Below are 10,499 nucleotides of genomic sequence, written 5' to 3'. Positions count from 1 at the left end.
GGTGCAAGTGCATACTGCAACTGCGTAGTGCATAGTGATATGCATCGTGCCAAATCGAGCATAGTGCATACACTGTTGATAGAGCGCAGAACCACCCCACCTTGCTCAGTGCATAGTGATAGGCATATGTCTCATAGTGCACTAGTTCATAGTGCATAATGCATATGCATAGTGCATAGTGCATAGTGCATTACACTTATGTGGCAATAGATGCGAGTGCATAAGTGCAATATGCATAGAAGAATGCATAGTGATAGGTGATATTGCATAGTGCATAGCGAGCATAGTGCATAGTCATAGTGCGATAGTGCAATGGTGGCATAAGCCGCTACTAGAGCGTCACAGTATTTGACGCGGTGCATTTGCAACTCGTGCATATGCATACAACTGTAGTGCATAGTGAGAGTGCATAGTGCATATGCAATAATGCATACGTGCATAGGTTGCATAGTGTCCAACACTGTAATGCATAGTGCACTAAGGAGTGCATTAGTGCACTAGTGCACTAGTGCCTAGGCCGCATCGTGCATAGTGCATAGTGCTAGTGCAATGAGTGGCATGTCACGTTCTAGTGCTCAGTGGCAATCAGTGGCAATTGGGCATGGTGCTAGTGCATAGTGCATTGAGCATATGCTAGTTGACATAGTCAAAGTGAATAATGACAGAACCACACATCAACTGCACCTCCACTCGCACCTCACACTGTAGATGCCTATGCTAAGATGCATAAGTGCTAGTGCACTACTGAATAGCTGCCATAGTGTAAGTGCAAGTCAAGTAGTGCAGTAGCGGAGTGCCCCAGTGCAAACAGATGCATAGTGCTAGTGCATTAGTGCTGTGCATAGTGCATATGTATAGTGGCATCAGTGCATCGTGCATCGTGCCATGAGTGGCAAGACACGTCGTAGTGGCCATATGCATATTGCATAACTCATAGTGCGATAGTGATACAACTGATATATGTCCATATGCATAGTGAATAGTGATAGTGCCATGGTGCAAGGCATAGCGCTATAGTGCAGTCAGGCATATTGCATTGTGACTATAGTGCATAGTGCAGTCCAGTGCTAGTGCACATAGTGCATAGTTCAATGCATAAGTGCATTATGACAGCTAACTGTACTATTCATGTTACATACTGCACGTAGTGATGGTGCACGGGCAATTAGTGCATATGCATAGTCAAGTGCATCCACTGATAGTGTATTAGCAAGAGTTGCATAAGATGCATATCCATTAACTGTTCATAGTGTACTAAGTGCACTGAGTGTGACAGGTATGTGTAAATGCGAGAGTGAATAGTGCAGAGATGCAATAGTGCATTATTGGATTTGCAAGTTGGTTGCATGGTGCACATACAGTGTGCATGGGTGCACGTAGTGAAGTATGCATAGGCATATTGGCATAAGTGCATACATGCTCATACTGCATAGTGGCATACGTTCATGTGGTCAAGTGCATTTAGTGCGATAGTGCATGGTGCGTGTGCATGTGCATGTGCAATAGTGGCATAGATGGCATAGTGAATAGTGATATTGCATAAGTGCACTGGGCAATGGTTGGCATACACTATATGCGCAAAGGCATATGAAATATGCATAGTGCATAGCATAGTGCATAGTGCAATAGTGCATGTGTATAGTACCATAGTCATAGTGCATAGTGCATATGGTGATCGTGCATCGTGCATAGTGCAATATGCATGGTGTATAGTCATACTGCATAGTGCATATTGGCATACGTGGACTGCGTGCATGCATAGCATAGTCCTAGTGCATAGTGACATAATGCTAATGCATAGTGCATAATGATAATGCATAGTGCATCAAGTAACTAATCATAATGCATAGTGCATATGCAAAGTGCATAGTGGCATTAGGGATAGTGCATACACTGTAATGCATAGTTGAATAGTGGCACCCTAGCGCTTAGTGCATAGTGCATAGCATACTTATGGTGCAAGAGTCGTAACTGCGTTAGTGAAGTTGTCGCATAGTGCATTCGTCATCGGTCATAGTTTCATAGTGACTTAGTGCAAGTAGTCATAATGATAAGCATAGTGCATAGTGCATAGTGCATCACTGTACGACAATCTAGCAGAGTGCAGAGTGCCACTAGTGCCAGTAAGTCGCAGAATTGACAAGTGCAAAGTGCATTGTCTTCAGTGCATTATTGCCATATTGGCACAGCGCATAGTGCATAGTGCATAGTCAATAGTGCAATCGTGCATAGTGCATAGTGAATACTGCTACTGCACTAGGCATAGTGCATAATGCAGAATGCATAGTGCAATAGTAGCATATGCAAGTCATAGTGTATAGATGGATAGTGGCATAGTGCATAGACATATTGCACACAGTGCAACATGCATTAGTGCATAGTGCACAGTGCATGGTGCACTAGTGCAATACTGCATATGCTATAGTAACACTAGTTGCAATCCGGCATGCGTGCACAGTGCAATACAGCTGTAGTGCATAAGTGCATAATGCATAATGCACAAACCATAAGTGCATACACCGTAAGTGCAATAGTGCATAGTGCATAGTGCAAATAGTGCATAGTGACATATGATGCAATATTCATAAGTCGCATAGTGCATAGTGCATATGCGTGATGCAGTTAGTGCATAGTTCATAACTGCATGAGTGCGACTCGTGAATCGTGCATTAGTGCATACAATGTCGTGCATAGTGCATAAGTGCCATAATGCACTAGTGCAAGTGCATTACATGACTAGTGATAGTGCATAGTGCAGAGTGGCAATGCATAGTGCATAGTTCATAGCGCATAGTGAAGTGCATAGGGTTATGCCATAGTGACATAGTGCAATATCATATGTCCATAGTGCATTAGTGATACGCAATTGCAGTAGTGCATAGTCATATGCATAGTGCTATAGTGGCATGTGCATGGTGCATAGTTGCAAGTGGCATATGCATAGTGGCATAGTGCATCCACTGTATTGTATAGTGCAGAGTTGCATAGGCATAAGTGCATAATGCAAGTGCATAGTGCATAGTGCATACTGTAGTGTATAATGTCAGAGTGAATAAGTGGCATAGTTGCATAGTTCATATGTGATTGTGGAATTGTGATGGTGATAGTACATGTGCATGGTCATAGTGCATAGTGCATATGCATATTCTAGTGATAGTGCATACTGCCATACGCATAGTGCAATGGTGCATGGATGACATCGTCATAGTGCATAGTGCATAGTGCATTGGTGTATGGTGCATGGTGATGTGCATATTGCATAGTGCATAGTGCCATATTGATATGCATGGTATGGTGCCATACACTGTAAGCGCAATAGTGCATAGTGCATATTGCATAGCATTAGCGATAGTATAGTGCCGTAGATGCAGATAGTGCATGATGCTAGTCATACTTGCATAGTGCATAGTGCATAGTGCATAGTGCATGTGCAAGTCAATACTGATAGTGCATATCAATGTGATCGTGTGCAATCGTGCATAGTGCATAGTGATAGTGCATAGTGCATAATGCATAAGCCATAGTGCATCATGATAATGACATTGTGCATTAGTGCAGAGTGCATAACTGTATTACATAGTGGCAGACGTGGCATATAATATGATAGTGCTAGTGATAATGAACATGCATAGACATACACCTTTAATGCATATCATACAGTGTAGTTGCATATGCATAGTGCATAGTGCAAGTTATAAGTGCATAGTGCATAGTGCATAGTGCAATATGTGCATGGCATGGTGCATAGGCATAGTGCATACACTGTTCATACTGCATAGTTTTTGGGGGGGGGGGCCCAATGGGTGATTGTGCACTGTTCATAGTGACATAGTGCATCATAGTGCATAGTGCTATTGCAATATGCATAGTGCATAGTGCCACTAGTGCATAGTGCATGTGCATGGTCATTGTGCCTGGCTGCATCGGTGCTAGCTGCATATTGCTAGTGCATTATTGCATACACTGTATGGCCTATGACGAGCGCATCCGTGATAGTGCATTAGTGCATAACGTGCATAGTGCTATGCAATACACTGTAGTGGCATAGTGCAGAGCATAGTGCAATATTAGTGCAATAGTGCAAAGCGTCATAGGCATACGTTGCATAGTGCAATGTGCATGGTGCAATAGTGCATGTGCATGGTGCATGGTGCATAGTGAATACTGCATATTGCATTGGTGCATATGCATAGTGCCATAGTGCATTGTGCATGTGCCAAGGTGCTCCGTGCATAGTGCCATGAGTGAATCTTCAAAGTGCTAGTCTAGTGGCATGGATGATTGTGCATACACTGCAAAAGCATACGACATAGTGCATATTGCATCGCTGCATCAGCGCAATAGTGCATAGTGCATAGTGCTAGTTCATTAGTGCATGGCGATAGTGCATAACTGCATATCGTCCATACGGAGCGCGCCCCTCCAAAATTTTGTTTTTATTACAAAGAAGGTAACATATTCAACATGGATTTTGTTAGGTCCAGATATATGAATGTCCAAATCACATTGATGGACTTCGGTCACTTCTGCAAATGCCCGTATGGCGGCTCACTTTAAAGAGCCATCATTATTCCACAACATGTTGAGTCAGAAAATTATGCATAACTCACTACAGGAATGTCGTATTAACATGTAGTTGAGCTTAAAATGTTCGTATTGAGATTCCGCATCTGGTGATATATGATTTATAATGTTTCTTTGGTATTATCTGTTCCAAAATTAAAGTTGTTCCTAAAAAAAGTGCCGTTTTTATGCTTTTTTTCCACATCTGTCTTCAAAAGTTGACCACCAATTAATGTTAGAATATAATTTTGGCCAAATTTTGTGTTTGGTTATCTAGAAGGGTTCATGAGGTATCCACAGAATGTCTTACATTGACAATTTGCTACTTCGCATGATCTGCGGGCATCTTTTTCGACATGAGAGACTTTGCCATTTTTCGGCATTTTGAGGTAGGGTTAATGTTGGATCTCATGTACTACACAACATGCAAAGGCTTCTTCGAATAATCTTGATTCAACATTCCAAGTCTATAGGTTAAGTTGAGCTGTGGATTTTAATGATACTATAGTTAGTATCACATCTATAGGTGGCACCACCTATCATTCACTATAGGGGGCACCACCTATAGTGAAACCAAAATTGAAACCAAAACTGAAAGTAAATGAACACAGTCACGCTTGAGAGAGCATGATTGGCACCAACACAAATCATTGTTTGGACAACCTTGGTCCTTGACCGATGCTAATGATGCGCTGTCCTAACCCAGGATACAGAACAGTAAGTATTGAAGGGGTTCTGACCTTTAAAAGTAGAAATTCTTGTATCTCTGTTGACTAAATATTCCAGGTGTTAATTACATTAATGCATGGTGGAGTGTAATCCCAGGGTGTGATTCATTATGCAGACTGCACTGCATCTTTTACACATGTCATTCATTGGTGGATGAAACTGCATGGATGTTGGAGATTATACTTATATGCCTATTTATACTTGGTATTGATGATTGGCATGATATTGTTGATGAATGTCATAATTTCTTGTCAACTGTTTAAACCATTAGGCCTATGTCATGTATGTAGATGCGCAAAGAAATTAGTTATATTTCTAATAAATCCAATTGGTGGAATAGATAGGATGTAGATTGCATCTAATTATTTAGTAACATATATAGGGTCTACTAAAAGCTATAGAACATGGACTACAGAGTAGGCCAATAAAAATGCCCCTGAACAATAGTATATCATAGAATTTTCTACTCTTTCAGGACAGATTTTGAGGGGTCTTGCAGCTACTGAGATAACAAATTAATGGCTGGCCACCTGCCAAACCTTTGGCTTTAGAAAATCCGACCCCTAATGCCAAGAAACTAAACGGTAGGTATTGAAGAGTTCATTGCTTGGAATAAATGCTTGATGACTGGTAAAAATGATGAATGCCATTGACTGTGACCTCTGATGCCTAGATTTGCCAGCGTTATCAACTGACAATCACAGAGCTACCTACCTCCACAGTTAACGACAACTTGGAATTATCCCAAAGGTTATTCCATGGGTAAATGTAAGTTCCTATTCTTTCAGGTGTTACTGTAAAGAGATTGTTTCTGACAATGGCTGATCACTACCCTACAAAGGCAAAACGACCGAAGATTGACATTGTTTCATGTATAATATGTGGCAAGGATGCCCCATCGCATGACCTCGTTAGACCGAAGGATATCATTTCGTGGCAAAACTCAGTGAAGCTGCAACGATCAGAAATTTTGACCCAATCTTAAACATTGAAATGGCTAATCCGAATGCTGTACCCGATGTATGGTATCATCGTGAATGTAGATCTGATTTTACCCACAAAAAAGCACTGACCAAACTAAAGAAGGTTACTGGTGCTTCTGATGTTTGTGAAAAAACCTCCCCAGAATTAAGGCAATCATTACGCCAAGGAACGTCAGAACAAGGACGGGTATATGATCAGATATGCATCTTTTGTGAACGCACGAAATGTCTAAAGGGTACATCTACTCGAGAATCCTTGATTCAGGCTAAGGACCTACGCGCTGACACAACAATTCGATCTATTGCAACTCAAAAAGAGGACACAAAGATTCTGGCAATTACATCAAGAGATATTGTCGCAGCTGAAGCCCATTACCATGCATCGTGTTACAAAAGGTACACAAGAAGTTCAGGGAATCTAGAAACCTCCGAATCAGTTGATGTTGACGATGCTAACGAAGACATTAAAAAAGCCGAGACTACCGCACTACAGTTGTTGTACAAGTGCATACGTGTCGACCTGTTTTCAAATCACCAAATTGTTCCTTTAGTAGACATTACTTCAAAACATGAGTCTCTGTTACGTGATGAAGGCATACAGGTTATCAGGCAATCAACCAAAACGCATATCCGTAGAAATCTTGAGTCAGAGTTTGGTGAAACTTTGCACTTTTTCACTTCTAGTAGTGGTAGGGTTTATGTTAGACCACATAATCTTTCAGCAGATTCCATTGCATGCGACTTTATGAACTTGAAGGACAAATTTGAAGCATACACGCACAGCCAAGAGTGTGAACATCTCATTGTGCGGGCAGCTTCAATCTTGAGAGACAAAATTACAGACAGTATCAAAGAACAGGCCTGGCCACCAAACCCACAGGACTTGACTGAAAAATATGTTGAACTTCCTGAGTGTCTTACCCAGTTCTTGGAAGTACTGCTTGGTGGTGACCAGTCCATTGCATCAAACAGAGTCCATCGGCTCTCATTCTCTATTGGACAGGACATAATCAGTGCCGTTACAAATGCTCGTGTCCTGACTCCAAAACATATCCTCCTCCCTTGGGTTGTCAAAACATTGACCGGAAATGTTGAACTGATACGGACTTTGAACCGCCTCGGTCACTCCTGTTCGTATTCACGACTAGAGGAGATAGACACGGCATTGTGTATAGAAAAAATGAACAGAATGGGTGAGGATACACCAGCCCTCCCCTCATGGGTACATCCATGCGTTCCAACTGTACTTGCATTTGATAATATTGACAGGCAGGAGGAAACATTGAGTGGGGCCGGCACATCGCATCGTGTAAATGGGATCGTTGTTCAGCCACAATCTCTATCATGCGCACCACCAAAACGCGAACCATCCGTGGACAAGAAGGAGAAAAGGCGCTCCTTATTAGCACCATGTGAGGATCATTTACCAGTTTATATCTCTGCCAAGAGGGAAGGTCCCCCGCCGCTGAAGGCTTCTAACCTATCTGTCCCTTTCATTGATGCCACTGAGTCAGCTAGACAGGTTAATCTCCTATGGATAATCACTCGACTGCACAACACTGTAAACCAAACTGTCAGCTCTTGGACTGGCTTTAATATCAAAACCAGAGACAACGTAACAGTCACTTCTGATAAGGTTGGATACTTGCCGACAATCAATGCACCAGCTACAGAAATGCCGACTGTGCAAGAGATCCTTTCTCAGTCAGTTTCCATTCAGCAACACCTAGGCCTGGAGAAGATTGCCGTTGTTATGGATCAGGCTCTGTATGCTAAGGCAACAGAGGTAGCCTGGAAACAAAAACTTAGATTTGAGAACATTCTGCTAATGATGGGCAATTTTCACGTAATCTGCAATATGTTGTCAATTGTTGGAAAACTATTTCGGGATGCAGGCCTTCGGGACATTGCTGTTGAATCTGGGGTGATAGCCGAGGGATCAGTTGACAAAGTTCTCGAAGGAAAGCAGTACAACAGGGGTGTTCGTTTCCACAAGCTCATGTATGAGGCGTTGATGCGACTTGTCTGGGGAGGATTCGTTGAATGGTTAGAAATTAACTATTTTACAGACCTTCGGCATTTAGATGAAACCCTGCGTCTTGTACTGGAGATGCATGACGATACCTGTGCAGCCACCCTTGAATCTAGTAGGAATGACAAGTCGTCCCACAGGATTCTGCATTTGTTGCGTGGTAACATAGAAGTTCTGCGTCACGACAGTGGACAGCTGTCAGCATTTTGGATGACGTATATTGATACGGTGGAGATACTACTTGGGCTGATACGTGCAGATCGTGAAGGAGACTGGCACCTTTATTTAGCATGTATCAGGAACATGATTCCTTGGTGCTTTACAATGGACAAAACAAATTACTCTCGATACCTACCAGTGTACTATGCACAGATGACACAGTTGGAGCACACATGCCCAGACCTTCATGATCATTTTCTCGATGGTGGGTTCTCAGTCCAGCTTAGACAAGCTAACCCGTTTGCTAAAATCGCGATAGATCAGACAGTAGAAGAGACAGTAAATAAAGACACACAAACCGCAGGTGGGACAAAAGGCTTCAGCCTAAACCAGAACGCATTGTCCCGCTTTTTCCTGACCGCTAAACACCGAGCTGAAGCTCTAAGGCAGCTTCGTGACCTCATATCAGTCTCTGGAAAACAGGAAGGCCTAGGTCATGCGGACTTGCAGTCATCAAGAATAAGGAGGGACGAAGCAGATGTAGTGTTAATTGTGGACTTGTTAGAAAACAACTGGACGAATCCATTCTCAAACCAACCGTCAAACCTTGTGAGTCTTTCCACGGGTGTTGCGGCAACTCCCAACATAACATCTGATTTGATGAAAGCACACAGCAAAGGAGAAGAGGCGTTCAAGATCCGTGAACAGGTACTGGAGTCCGGAGAGGGATTTTACGACCCAATAAAAAAACTGAATCTACAAACATTCAGTGCCTTACAGAAACGCACGGTTGTCAAAGGTGGAACAAACAAAGAGATCGTATTGAAAGCTGACAACAGGGTTTTTGGACACATGCTTCTAGTGGCACAAAACAGGAAGCTAGACATGCAAGAAGTGCTAAGCTATCCCCTCGGGCCAAAACCATGGGCATTAGCCAACGGAGATGGAACACTGAAGAAAACAGGTAAATCAACATTAGGCAAACATCTTGAGAAAGATATTGCTAAAGTTGAGTTTACCAGTACACATGGTTCTCGGGCAACAATAGTTGACGCCATGGGGATAGTGCAAATGGTTCACGGTAAAAATCTGACATTTGATGAACTCTCTGATGTAATCCTGAAGAAAATTCTGAATGATGGTCAGGGGAGTGGAAGAATCGATGTAGTGTTCGACATCTACAGAGAACAGTCCATCAAGGCTGCAGAGCGCACAAACCGTGGTTCAGGACATGGAATTGTATTCAACCAGATCAAGCCGGGACACAGGATCAAGAGTTGGAAACGGATGTTGGCCAGCACGGAAAGTAAGACCAAGCTTACAATGTTCCTAGCAGAGAACTGGAAGGAAAAGAAAGCGAGGGAGAAACTTGGTGAAACCATATTGGTGGTAACCTCAGGCGAAACATGTTTTAAAATAACCAAGGACAGAGTGACAGAGATGGTGGACCTCCGAGCCACACATGAAGAGGCTGACATGAGGATGATGATACATGCAAAGCATGCTGCAGCAAACTACCAAAGGGTCGTCGTGATTTCAGAAGATACAGATGTATTTGTCATTCTCCTCGGCCTTCACTCACAAATTGGTGCCAGAATCCTTTTGAGACGTGGAAAGAAAAATCAGATGAGTCTGATCGACATATCAAGGTTGGGTACAATACTTGGGAGGGATGTGTGTACTGCCTTAATCGGTCTACATGCATGGACTGGATGCGATTCAGTCAGCTCATTTGCTGGTCAGGGGAAGATAAAAGCAGTCAATCTGATCTGCAAGCACCAGAAATATGGGAAGTGTTCATGTCTTTAGGGCAGGAGTGGTGTGTCACGGAGGCGATGTTAGAAACTGTCGAATCCTTCACCTTTAACATGTTTGAACACGAAGGCGAAAGAGGTCAACACACTCCGATAGGAAATGTCCTGTTCGAAAAAAGGTGACATAACATCTGGACAACTACCCCCGTGCAAAGATGCCTTAAAAGAGCACACAAACCGTGCTAACTACCAATCCGCCATTTGGAGAAGAAGTCTCCA

Source organism: Priapulus caudatus, unplaced genomic scaffold (assembly GCF_000485595.1).
Source record: "Priapulus caudatus unplaced genomic scaffold, Priapulus_caudatus-5.0.1 Scaffold1814, whole genome shotgun sequence".
NCBI lineage: Eukaryota > Metazoa > Priapulida > Priapulimorpha > Priapulimorphida > Priapulidae > Priapulus > Priapulus caudatus.
Note: the sequence above shows the minus strand (reverse complement) of the source record.